Source organism: Callospermophilus lateralis, chromosome 4 (assembly GCF_048772815.1).
Source record: "Callospermophilus lateralis isolate mCalLat2 chromosome 4, mCalLat2.hap1, whole genome shotgun sequence".
Lineage (NCBI taxonomy): Eukaryota > Metazoa > Chordata > Mammalia > Rodentia > Sciuridae > Callospermophilus > Callospermophilus lateralis.
In genome coordinates this window covers 141,230,458-141,243,218 of record NC_135308.1, presented here as the reverse complement: position 1 = coordinate 141,243,218, position 12,761 = coordinate 141,230,458, and the positions used below count along the sequence as shown (strand labels likewise).

Here is a 12,761-nt window from a genome sequence, read left to right as displayed (position 1 = left end):
AAGGAGATCACATGAATACATTTGCCTTCTTAAGATATAGCTGCTGTGTCCACTTACAGCTAGTCTGAACTTTAGAGGTTGCCTGGAAAACAGGCTCCGTTGCTCTTCACCAGGACACTGACCACTTGAGAACGTGAATGGCTAGTGCTCCCTCTCTGGCAGAAGCCAGGTGATATCAGACCCCTGTCACTGCATAGCACTGCTTTCGATGTATACTTATTCTTTGGAGAGACTGAGCATACGTGGTCTTTTCAGACTGAGGATGAAATTGCCAGCCCTCTCCTCTTTGTATCACACCTATAATTCAAATTCTGACCTTTCTCCGGAAACTGGATGCTGGTTTTTATTTTCTGTTTGAGAGCTCAATGCTCAGCTCACACTCAACAAGTCTGAAACAGCACTCAGCACCCTCTGGTGCTATTGATGGCAGTCCTACTATGCCGGTCACCTGCCCTAAAGCAGTTCAGGAGAGGCCAACTCAAAATATGTCCCTTTGGTGTATCAGTTACTTTTTGCTGGAGGCCCTTGAGAAACGGAAGATGAAAGAAGAGCTTTCTGACCTTCCACCTTTCTTACCTAAGAAGATAATGTCCCCTGATCTAGGGCCTCTCCCTGTGCCAGCAAGAGAAGAGCGTCCTTATCCACAAAGACTGGGGATCAACTCTGACATGGATCTGTAAGAATTTACTAAAATAGCCCTCATCTTCCACAACCTCCCATATATTACCTAGTGACTTCCCCACAATTTCTTAGGACCAGTGTGGCATCCTTATTATGGTGGTTGAAGGTAGAGGAGAAAACAGCTTTCTTTCTCTTTTCCCACAGCAGGGAATCAGACAACTGCAACATTAGCTTCCCCAGTTTCCCTTGCAGCTATGCATGACTTGAGTTCTGGCCAAAGAGAGTAAGGAGGGTGTGACAGGGTGGAAGCTATGGGAAAGTATTTTAAAAGTAGGATGTGCAGGAATGCTCTCCTTGGGCTTCCTGCCTCCCCCTTTTTCTTCCTTGGGAATGCACAAGAATACTCATGGGCATAGCAGCCATCCTGGCACCATGAGACCCTGAGAATAAGGATATGTTCACAGGATGGCAGAGAACAAAGACAGAAAGAACCCTGTTTCCTTGATGATGTCATCTGACTACCGTGAAGCCGTGGGCTATTTTCCCCACACTCCTTGTTGTACAAGACAAAAACCAAAAAAACGAAACTCTACTTAAGTAATGTCATTATTAGGTTTCCTATTGATTGCAGCTGAATCAAATGCTAATTGTTACAGTCATCTATTAGGAATACTAAGTGTAATTCTAAAGAAACAGAATTTTATTCTATAAGCACTTTTTATAAGGAATTCAGGGGATGCTGTTATCAGAAAACCCTCTCCTTTGGCTGTAAGTATCCATACTCCTGGAGCCTCTATTCAGTCTCACCTCTTTATGGAAGCTTCTCTTCCTGTCTTGGTTCCCTTTGTCTTTACTTTGTGTTGGATAATTATCAAGTATAGATTAGTGATATGATGCATTGTTAACTGATGTTTTATTGCAAATTACATATCTCCAATACTATTTAAAGTGCATTTCTTAAGTATGGGCCAGTGACATGTATTATCACTGATTTGTTGTATCTCCAGCAGGCCTTCAAGTGCCTTGCAGGATGTGGCTATATTTTATGCTCTCTCTCTCCCAGAGGGCCCAGGCTGGAGAGAATTGCACAGTGGATTGGTGCTCAGGCCTGGGACCCTTGTGTTTGAATCCTGGCTTCATCAGAAAATATTCATAGATCTCAGGAAATTTTTAACACTCTCTGGGCCTCCATTTCTTCATCTGGGGAATGTTAATAAAATTTGCCTTATAAGATTATTTTGAGGCTTGAATAAAATATTTTCATGAATTCCTTAGCATCATTTTAGTCACCCTTAGATATGCAGAAGGTGGACTTCTTTGATGGCCTCTCAGTAGTCATGTGCTTTCCAAAGGGACTTCACAACTCTTTCCGTCGTGAGGTGTACTCCCTGACTCCACCCTTGAATCTGGGTAGGTCTTCCTACAGAATGTGGCAAAGGTGATGCTATGTTCCTTCTCAAGCCAGGCCTCAAGAGGCCCTGTCCCTTTCCACTCTCCACCTTGAGACTCCTGCCTTGGCCATAGAGCAAGCTCAGGAGAGCAGCTGGAGGAGGAGAGACCTTGTGGAGTAGAGATGGGTCTTCTCCGTGGAGATGGGTCTTCTTCCCAGACCGACCAGCCTGCCAATTGGCTACAGATACATAAGTGAGTTCAGCCAAGATCCAAAAAATACTCAGGAAACCCATGCATGAGCAATAATAAATTCTAATTGTTCTAACCCGGTACATTTTGGGAGGTTGATTATGCAGTAATAATTGACATCAGCTCTAGGACCTAGCAGGAACAAGGAACTTAATCCAATTGATTTACTCCTGTAATTCCAGTGCTTAGAATAGTGTGTTACATAAGCAGGTGTTCAACATATGTGTATGTTAAATAAATTCCTCAATATAATTATGATGATTATCATCTCAAGGAATCATGGTGGGAAGTGAATGAGATAATCTGAAGAAAGCATTTAACGTTGTTTCTGGCACACTGACTTTTCAATAAACGTTGACCGTTAACGGAGTGATTGTCAATGACTGGTTACTTGATTAACATCTTTTTCATACATATAAAGGTAGCTAACTGGGTAATATCATCCTAAGCCCTGTTGTTGAAGCAATTTCTGATCTCAGAAAAACCTAACATTAATCACAGTTTGGATTTTGAGCTGGTAACATAATAAACAAACAAATAAAAGCACAGCTGAAATGTTCCAGCAAACTTTGAGAATTCCATGAAAACTGTTCTTGGGATTCTGGAGTATGGAGCTAAAGGCATGGTCCTCAGAACCCCCACAAAAACTGTTACACCCTGTGATAAGTTCCCGACTCCTCTCCGTATGCTGCTTTTCCACACGGGGTGGGCACCTCAGTACCCCCTGCAGGGAGCCTTCTCCCCTGTGACACTGCCCATCGCCATGGAGGTGAGTGGGGTGGGGCCAGGGGCCCTAAAACTAGTGGTGATTCCTCCATTAGGCATCCTGGCGCTGGTCCTGCTGGTTAGCTTTGCTTTGCTATGGTCAAAAGAGGCCTCTTCATCTTCCTCAAGCAGAAGATTCACATTCTGTGATCTCCCGGTGACCTCATTAGTTCCCAAATTGCATTCAGCCTGCTGGAAAGATGAACACATTGTCCCTTCTCTGTGGGACTCATTATTTCCATTCTGGAGACTGTCATTTATGAAATTCTGACTTTCTTTTATCGTGTGTTTACCCTCCGCAAAGCCAAGAATATTGTAATTGTCTGTGGTGTTTTGAAAACACTTGTCACAAACTGAAGCCAAATGCTGATGAATGTTAAGTGTTTTGAAGAACTCAGCTTTTGGCTCATTAACTGGACTTGAATGGCATCACCCATCAGCTTTCAGTTCTGATAATTGCTAATCACAGATTGGTGATAATTTAGAATAACCGTGTGGGCAGAGTTGTATGTTTCCTCCATATTGAACATTTCGCACATATGAAGGCCAGTCCTAGAGTTGGGAGATGTGGTCCCAGACTTACTACAAGAAAGACTTAAGAACACATCAGCATACTTCTCAGGGTCTCAGTTTCCTTATCTATAAAATAATGGTCTTTGAATTGATGATCTTCAATATCCTTCCTCACTGAAATTCTGTAGTGTTAACATCACCCACTGTGGTCTTGAGTTGCATGATAAGCACAGGTTAATTTTAGGAAAGTCATAGACACTGGGTAAAGCTGATACACATGGGGTATGAGCAAAGTTGTCAGCTTCTTTCCCTTCTTCTCCGCATTTTTTTCTATATTAAAAGGGAAAGAAATGTTCTCTCTTGGCTTGCAGGATAAGCCCTTAATCAAATGTTACATACCATCTGTTTGAGACAGTATTTGGTAAGTCAAACTTAAGTAGCTATAATCACTGTGGAATCTGAAACTGTTTCCTGTTATCCTGTCTGTTTTCTGAGGCAGACAGGAGATAGTCTAGCATCTTAACCCCACACAAAACAGTAATATTACAAGGAAGAGAGACACTGGTTTTGAGGCCCATGCTTTGAAACTGCTTATTGAATTTGCTTTTCTTTTTCTCCTGAGATTTCCTAGTTACATATGCTGCTCCTGACTCCCCCTTTGATTTGGAAGGTCTCTAACTCTTCAACATGCATGCTGTCTTCCTTTCTAGCCCACTCCTTGGTGAAATTGTTGAGGATTTCAACATACGTATTTTGTAGTTTTTACCCTGATATAGAACATGGTAGGCCCAGGAATATTAACAATTGGCTCAAGGTCACATAGATGACTCATGACAGAGCTTGTTAGATTACTATGAGAATTAACCAGACAATGTATATTAAGGGCCTCATGAAGTATAAACCCATGAGCGGCTCTCCAGGAGGCCCATGAACTACTCCGCAGCAGATGTTAGGATAAAGGAAATTGAGAGCTTACCAGGCTACCTGCTTTGCTTTCTGTAGCCCTCAGCTGTGGTCATTTATTTCTCATTTGAAGTCTATATAAATAGCCCTTTGAAAGCTGTCTCCCTTTTTCCTTCCAACATTAAACATATTTTCTTAAAGACTTCCTTTTTCTTCTTTTGGCCGGAAAACATACGATACACCATTCTTTTCTATTTAAGAGGCTGGGGTCATTATCTGTAACTGCTGGCCAGTCTTGCAGGCTGGGGAGGTGGTGACAGCCAAAGAAAGATGGATATCATCTTGCGTTCACCACTGGTCCTAGTCCATGGGTTGGGTTACCTGGGTAGGGGAATCCCCATATGTCCAATACCTTCCAGGGTATTAAGTATCATGTAAACACAGCTCCTCGGCTGCTGCCCTGTGAGTGTCCGTTGTCACCTGCTAAAAAGCCAATGTCATGGGCTGTTTACTTGATGTGGAGACAAGAAACTGCACCTATCTGGAAGCTTTCAAGTTCTTAAGTTTTAACCCTGGACAGCAGCACTGCTGCAGTGTCTGGAAATAGCAAAAAGCATTGATGGGAGAAAGTGGGATTGAGGCCTGACCTCATAGAACTCACCTTGCACATCGGGGTGCAGCAGGGAGGCTGGGGTTTGGACATACAGATTGCCCAGAGGAGGTCCTTGGAGTGGGTGGGGCCTGAGGATCTCGTGTTCTGTCCCATGTTCTGTTGTGTATACAGGAAGAGCTATTCTCAGAGATATAGCTTGCACAAAGGACCGTGAAAGTCCTATTTAAAAAAAAAAAAAAAAGAATGTTGGGTGCCAGGCAGATATTGTTATCGACATTCCAAAGTTAGAAAAACTAAAGTTGTGGATAAGGCCCAAATTCACTCCTTAATGTCTTGTGTAAGGCACAGATAAAATCCAAGTCTCTATTCCTGATCTACCTCTCCTTTTCTGTTAAAACAGACCTCAGGGCAGGCCAAGGCTGCAGCTCAGTGGTAGAGCACCTGCCTAGCGTGCACAAGGTCCTGGGTTCACCCAAAACAAACAAACAAAGAACAACCTGAGAACTAACTTCCTGGTCTAGGTTATAGCTTTCTGATGTTTAATTTGGCCCTCCCATTGCTGGAGCAAGGCAGCTTCTTGTTTTGACCTATTTTTCCTTTTCTTCCTTTGGAGGAAGTTACTTCACTTCCTGTTCCTGACCTTTAGTGGGGGAGGGTGGGACCTCATGGCAACATTTGTATGGTACTCTACTCAAATGATAGCTCGATGCAGCAGAATATGTGATTTGCAATAGGAGAAGTGATTCAGACATGCTCTCATGTCACAGGAGAGGTAGCAAGACACTAGTGCGCCAACTTTGAGGTCAGATTATTCTGCGTTTAAATCCCAACTCTGTTGTTCCCTGGCTGTGCCACTCTGGTCAAGTCCCTTTCACTCTATGTAGCTCAATGTCCTGGTCTGTAAAAGGGGTAAAAAGAAGCTCTTAAGATGAGATAATCTTTGGGAAGTCCCTATAGCATAAAGGATATTCAGAAAATTGTGTGTGTGCGTATGTGTTTTGCCATTCTTTACAAAATGCACATGCATAATACAGCAGTGATATTCTGTACATAACATATAAAAACTAAATTTATTATTTAGATAAGCTAAGGGACTCAATAGCTAGCATAAATTAGTTTTTTAGGGTTAGCTATGCTATATGCCAAGTGAAGATCTCCTGTTAATGAATTTTAAATATATTAATAAGAGAATGCTTGTGCTCCTTGCATGGAAGCACAAAATAGGACAATACTTTGTGCCCCTGGGACAATAAGGATGCACCAAGGCAAATGCAATCATATAAGTTATGCATTGCAAGTGAACTCAATTTTCTTACACTATCAGGGCATATGATTCAAAAGGTGAATAAACTATATGAAAACGTGTAATCGAACATGTAATACCCTTCCATACTAATAATGGAAGTTTTAAGTGGAAGTAAAGTTATTTATGTAGAAGTTTTTGATTGAGAATTAAGATGTTTAAAAATCTAGCCTACAGAATAGATTCTTGTCTTTAAATGTAACCAGTTTGAAGTGATGTTTTCAATATTTAACATTTGAAATAATTACATTCTGCTATAATTCATTCTCTCTCTCTCTCTCTCTCTCTCTCTCTCTCTCCTCTTTCCTCTTCAAATAAAAATGTATGTCTGTCTTACCAACTTTACGGTTCACAATAGAAACTTAAAATCCCTCTATCGTTATGCACCGAGATTGGCAATAGGCAGGGGGAGCAGCTATAAAACCATGTCACATAACCTTGCTCCAAAAGAGCTTATATTCTTGAAAATCCTTAGATGGAAACATTCCAAATAAAGCTGGCAATAGCAATTAAAGGGAAGCAGGATGTCCCCTCCCCATCTCTCTTTGTCTCCTTCTCTGTAAAATAGGACATATAAAGTGAATTGGGACACCAACTAATGTTCATACCTCCCCAAATAGAATCCTCAATTATTTTCTCCCAGACAATAAATTAAAAGCTATATATTAGGAAGTAGTAGTTTAAAATTCTGAGCAATTATTACTACATTCATTTCAGGTAGAAAAGAGTAGCTTTTCATTTCTATAATTGATAGATGCATACAGCTGCCCTCCTAGGCACAATCCAAGTTCTCATTTGCATACTGGAGGCACAACACCCTTCTAGGTCTGCATGTGAAAGGTGACCATTTGTCCCTTCCATCCACACATACCACCCAGCTTATTAATAAAGTATTACATAAGACAGAGAAAGAGGATGTTCCCAGCATGGCGTGAATAAAACATGAACTTCCAAGTTGTATTTCTTTTATTCATCTATTTATTCATGCTCTCATTCACTCACTCACTCATTTGATCAAGACATATGTAATGCCTACCATGTTCTAGACCCTATATAGATGCTGAGATTCAGAGATGAATGTGATGCCTCAGTTGTTCTAGATGAACTAATAGTTTAAATAAGATTCCTTGTCCTGGGGTCTGTGGACCCTAGTGGGTGTGAAGTTGGGCTTAGGAGACTTGGAAATCCCTTTGAAATTAAATAAAAATCATGGGTTTGAATGTGTATAAATATATATTTTTTTCCCGAGACACAGACAGACTTATATTTTTCATCAGATTGTAAGGGGATTGGGATCCAGAAAGGATTATAAAGCAACTGGCCTAGAAAGGGAAGAACCTCAGCCCTGACTCTAACATGTAGCCATCATCTCCTTAACTCAGATGGGAACTCAGGCAGGAGGTGGCCTGTGTTTCTGATCCTGCTGCTCCACAATCAATGTGCTTCCATATCTGATTCCATCTCTGATTCTTCTTTCTCCTAAGTGACTCTTATTTCTTCATTTTGAATTCCTAATAAGGGACATTGGGTTGGTCCAATAAATCACTATCGTTTCTGTTGGAGTGTACCTTTCTGCTGGGGCCCCTCAAAGGTTTTTGAATATTCACTGATTTTTTAACAACAGTCCATTGAGTCAAGCAATGGACCAACAACCCACTTGGCTCTAATTCGTTATGCTGGGTTGGAGGCTGGGGAGAGTCGCTGGGAGAAGATGTGGCCACAGCTATCTAAAACCTTGTCAAGGCATTCTCCTGGAAGAGACTGAATGAAAGGACATTTCCTGAGAAGTCAGTTGCAGGTGTGATGGTCCTTGTCCTCAAGTATGAAAGGTACATTTAGGGGAGGATATTGGATCGATCTATGCATTAACTTGCCAGGTCCCTCTTGGGATAGGTTAATAAAATCACGAGTTGTGGGGCTGGGGTCGTGGATCAGTGGTAGAGTTCTGGTCTTGCATGTGTGAGGCACTGAGTTTGATCCTCAGCACCACATAAAAATAAATAAATTTTATAAAGGTATTGTGTCCATCTACAACTAAAAATTAAATTAAAAAAAATTTTAAAAATCACTAGTTGTGTTTAGGACCCCCTTGTATGTCCATAGAATATAAGAAATCTTACTGTCTCAGGCCTATTTAAAATCTGAAACTATCATTATTTGTGTTAACTTGACTCTGCTAACTGGTGATAGTGACCAGGAAGCACAGACACTAGAACAAAGTGTCTTTATTTGTGGTTCATCGTAAACTCTTACTTGCCACAAGTGAGGTGCCAGGGATTCAAAGGCAAATAGGACTTGCAACTTTTCCTTGCAGAGATCATGCTAGAATAAAAGTTATATTGTTTGATATAACGAGCAGAGTTCAACTGGAAATGGGCTGGAAACCAGAGGGCCAGAATTCTGGCTCTGACTCTGTCACTTACTGGTTGTGTAAACTTGGCTCCAGTATTTACATATTCTGAACCTTATTTTAAGGCTCTTTCTTTATTTTAGAATGGGGACAATGAAACCTACCCCACTTGGTTCTGTGGTTGTCAAAAGGACTAAATAAGATAATATATGTGAAAGTACTTTACTGTCAATTTCTAAAGCAAAACAACGCTTGGAAAAATCATTGCCTTAGTTTTGGGTATTATTGGCAGAACAGAACCCTTCATTACTGGCGCCATTCTAGTTCCTATCATTAAATGCATTGTTTGTCCTCTCGAGGTCTTTGTGAATATGTTTAAATGAAATCTGATCACGTTGAAAAAGTGTGTATTTTAATGGTATGCATTTAGTTCCAAAGAACATCTGATAAAGGCTTTAAAAGTTTTAAAGTACAAACTGAATTTTAAAAGTGCCAGTTAAAAGTTAATGAAGCAGGACTCACCAGGAGAGAGGGACTGTTTTGCTAAGAGTGAGATAGTGCCTCTGTCTTTTGCAAGAAGAAAGTTAGTAACCCTCAGAATTAGACTAGACATTTCCCAAGGGATTGATTGGTACAATGCCTACAGCTTTATTAAATTTTTTATAGAACTTTTGATCACGGGTGCCCAAAGTTCCTGGACTATTATGATTTTAAATGACTTATTCATATTGAGTCAAGTGCATGAACAAGAAGTCTGATTTTAACCTGGTGAGGTGAAGTCTGTGAGTTAGTCTTTCACAAAGGAAAATAGATCGGACTTTCTTTGAAGGCCTTTTGAGTTTCTGCATGTCTAGAGCACTGTCCGTCCTGCTGAGGTCTTACGTATTCTTGAGTGGAACTGTCTTCCCAGCAGGAGTGTAAGACCCTTTGGGAACAGGAACTGTGTTACATGCCTAAAAATACTTATAGTCCTGCAGTGGATAGCACAGGAAGTCGCATAACCACAATGAGGCAGAATTCTGAACCGAGGGTAGTCATCTAACTTGGCCCTTTCTGGGTTCCAGAATCTTGTTGATGGGAGGTATGCTCTGGTGGACTACTGTGGCAGCATTTGAAATGGTTCCTTAACTTTGGATTTTAAGAAGACAGCAGAAAATTCTTTTGACAATGACTGAGTCAACAGATTGTGATGAGGGTCATACACAGTTTACCAGTTATATTTAGAAACAAGGAACTAAAATAAACACCCTAGTCATATTTACCATGGATTTCCTTGAACCAAGGAATTGGCAATAATGGTCTGCCAGCATTGAGGATAAAGAATGTTGACTCTTGAGTCAAGCAGACTGGAGTCGGAATTTCAGCTTCACCATTAGCCAGCTGTGGCTTTGGTTGGCTTACTTGATTCCACTAAACCCCTGTCTTATCATCAGTAAAATGGGAACAACAATAGTACTTCCTCTATAGAGGTTGTTATGAAGATTAAGAGGAGATCTATGTTAAAGTGCTTAGTGGGGTGGATGGCACCGAAGATGAGATCGAAGGCTGGTGGCTCTATTAGCCAAGGGAATGGTTTTTGAGTGGTTTCAGGCGGCAACTCATTTACTGTGCTCCAAATTGTCTTTGTCTCAAGAGCTCTGTGCTGGGCTTCCCCGATCCCCTTTTTCTTTATTAGTCACTATAGATTATCTGGTTTTAAAGTCCCTGTCTCTTCCCTGAGTTGGAGATGTATGCATCCATCCTGTATGCAGGATCAGAGTGATTCCGAATGCCGAATACCATGGTGATTGATCAGAGCAGGAGGATTTAATGTCTCTAGGCCCAAAAAGATTTTTTTTTTTTTTTTTTTTGCTGGTGATGCAAACTGAAAACAGATTCCCAGTCATCTCAGACAGGGCTCCCGGTGCACAACATCATTACATAGCCCAGCAACAGAAACTCAGACATTATAGTTTAATCATGTAGTGCCCAAAGCCATATGGCAGAAGGCAATTTACTGCTTGATCCTGAAATGGCTCCATTAAATGAATGCCTTTTGATTTAATAATCATTAGCATTACACAGAATTACACAGATGCTGACACTAAGTATGGGCTTGAGGGAGAGGTGAAACCGGATTGCCCTTTTATGTTCTGAACTTTGTAGGTAGGCTTCTGTTTGAATTGACATCTCCTGAATTATCCCAAAGTAAGTGTGTTTTTTAGAATTAGGGATCACTGACTTCACAAGAAAATTGGCTTCTTTGCTAAGCCTGGTTAGTTTGGCTGGGTAGAAAGAGAAAGGATGGATGTGACTCATTCCAGATAAACCTGTGATGGGTTGAATCCCCAGGGACAAGATATCTTGTCCTCCAACTTTGAACCAGAGGAGAACAGAGCTCTTTCTATGAATTTATATCTGTTCTTTACTGAAGTTCCAGATTTCTGCCGGACTTCCTTCAGCTTTCTCTCTCACTTCTGTTGGCCTACTAAGGGCCTGTACAGGCTAAGAAATGGTAGTTTTATCTTGTCCACTGGATCAGGGTTACAAATATGTCACCTGATTGGAAACTTCAAAGGTGTGAAGGGAGGGGTGATGATGGTCTTTGAGAACTTTAATATGGCTTCAGAATTTAACATAATTGGTAATGTCAACAGACGGTTCAAACAGTGGTATTCTCTTTGAATTTAGAGTTCCTGGAAAGTATGGACTACTTTTTGTGCTCAAATCCCCCACATCTGACGGTAATACGTGTTTGTTGAGTGAGTGAGTGAGTGAGTGAATGAATGAATGAATGAATAAAGCATCTGTAATGGGCCAATGCAGGTATTAGAGTATATGCTTAATAAGTGTGGAAGGGAAAGACATGGCTTGCCAGAAAGACAGTACCAATGAAGCCTTAGTTACCAATCACAGAAGTATTAGTGCAAGGAGAAGCCAGTGAATAAGAGTTTGCTAAAACAGAAAGTCATGACTAAAGACTGAGAGTTTCCCTGTACACACACACACACACACACACACACACACACACACACAAAGCCAATTCTTTGTGATAAAGCCAATTCTTTGTGTTAAAGAAATTCTCTATCATTACTGACATTCCTTTCATGAGTCAAAATGTTTCTGTCTGTTTCAAAATAGCCCCTTTATTTCTATACTATATTTTGAGCACACTTATATTTTTCTGGGAAGGCAGTGGGCGAGAAAGATGTGCTTTCTGCCAACAACCACTCACCTTTTCTCGATGTTCATTACATGCAGTATTTCCAAAGTGACATATCCAGGCCATCCCATAATAGATTTCGCTGGTAGCAAGTATGCAAATGAAGGTTTGAGGTGAATTCAGTTCTTGAGTCCCATGTGCTCTACTGTTCTTATAAATATTTCACTACCCTCTAATAAAATCTCTCTTTTCCTGGGATGGAGAAGAGTATTAGTTTCCTTTTCACTTTCAGTAACTTCTCTGCAATCACAGGAGGAATTAAGCCTTAATACATTGACAGTAGCCTCGAAAACTTCAAAACCATCAATTACTCTCAGCCCCACCTTAGAAGTATTAAGTGAAAGCCATCAGGCAGAGGTTATAATTAGAGACTGAAAGTGCTGACCAGAGAGCTCTGGGGCCTTTCAAAATACTCCCAGGAGCTTGCTCAATTTCAAAAGGCTACTGGGAAGAACATAAAGCCAACAGGGAGGGGGTGGGGGACCTCTAAGAATTTCAGGGTAGGGGAAGGTCGCTGTTAGAATGTATTTTGCTTAGAGAGTTATCCTCAAAGCTGTCTGGTGAGATCTTTTCTACGAAAAGTCTACAAGGTCAAGTTGAATGACATCCAGAAGTTTCTTTTCGTATCCTACCTTTGCATGTGGGAATCAAGATGCTTAATTCTACTGTGTGAAATAACAGCAGACCAGTGGGTGCCCATATGGGAATGATTTCCTGGTATGAAGAATTAGACAGCAGGGCCTAAGCACTTGCCTATTAACTGGTGGAAAACTTGTTAGAACTGAATAAGGTAGTGGGGTTTCCATGTCTGACACCCTCAATAAGATGCCTGAGATTTTCAGCATGTGAG

At 40.9% G+C, this 12,761-nt stretch overlaps 1 long non-coding RNA gene across 1 annotated transcript in view; it reads right to left on the bottom strand.

Moving 5' to 3' along the window:
• The window catches only part of LOC143397152 (uncharacterized), a 44,640-nt gene extending 32,427 nt beyond the window's left edge, over positions 1–12,213 (bottom strand). The window contains exon 1 of the long non-coding RNA XR_013091137.1: positions 11,924–12,213. This is a non-coding gene — a long non-coding RNA (uncharacterized LOC143397152). The remainder of the gene's footprint in view (positions 1–11,923) is intronic.
• Positions 12,214–12,761: the final 548 nt, after the last annotated feature.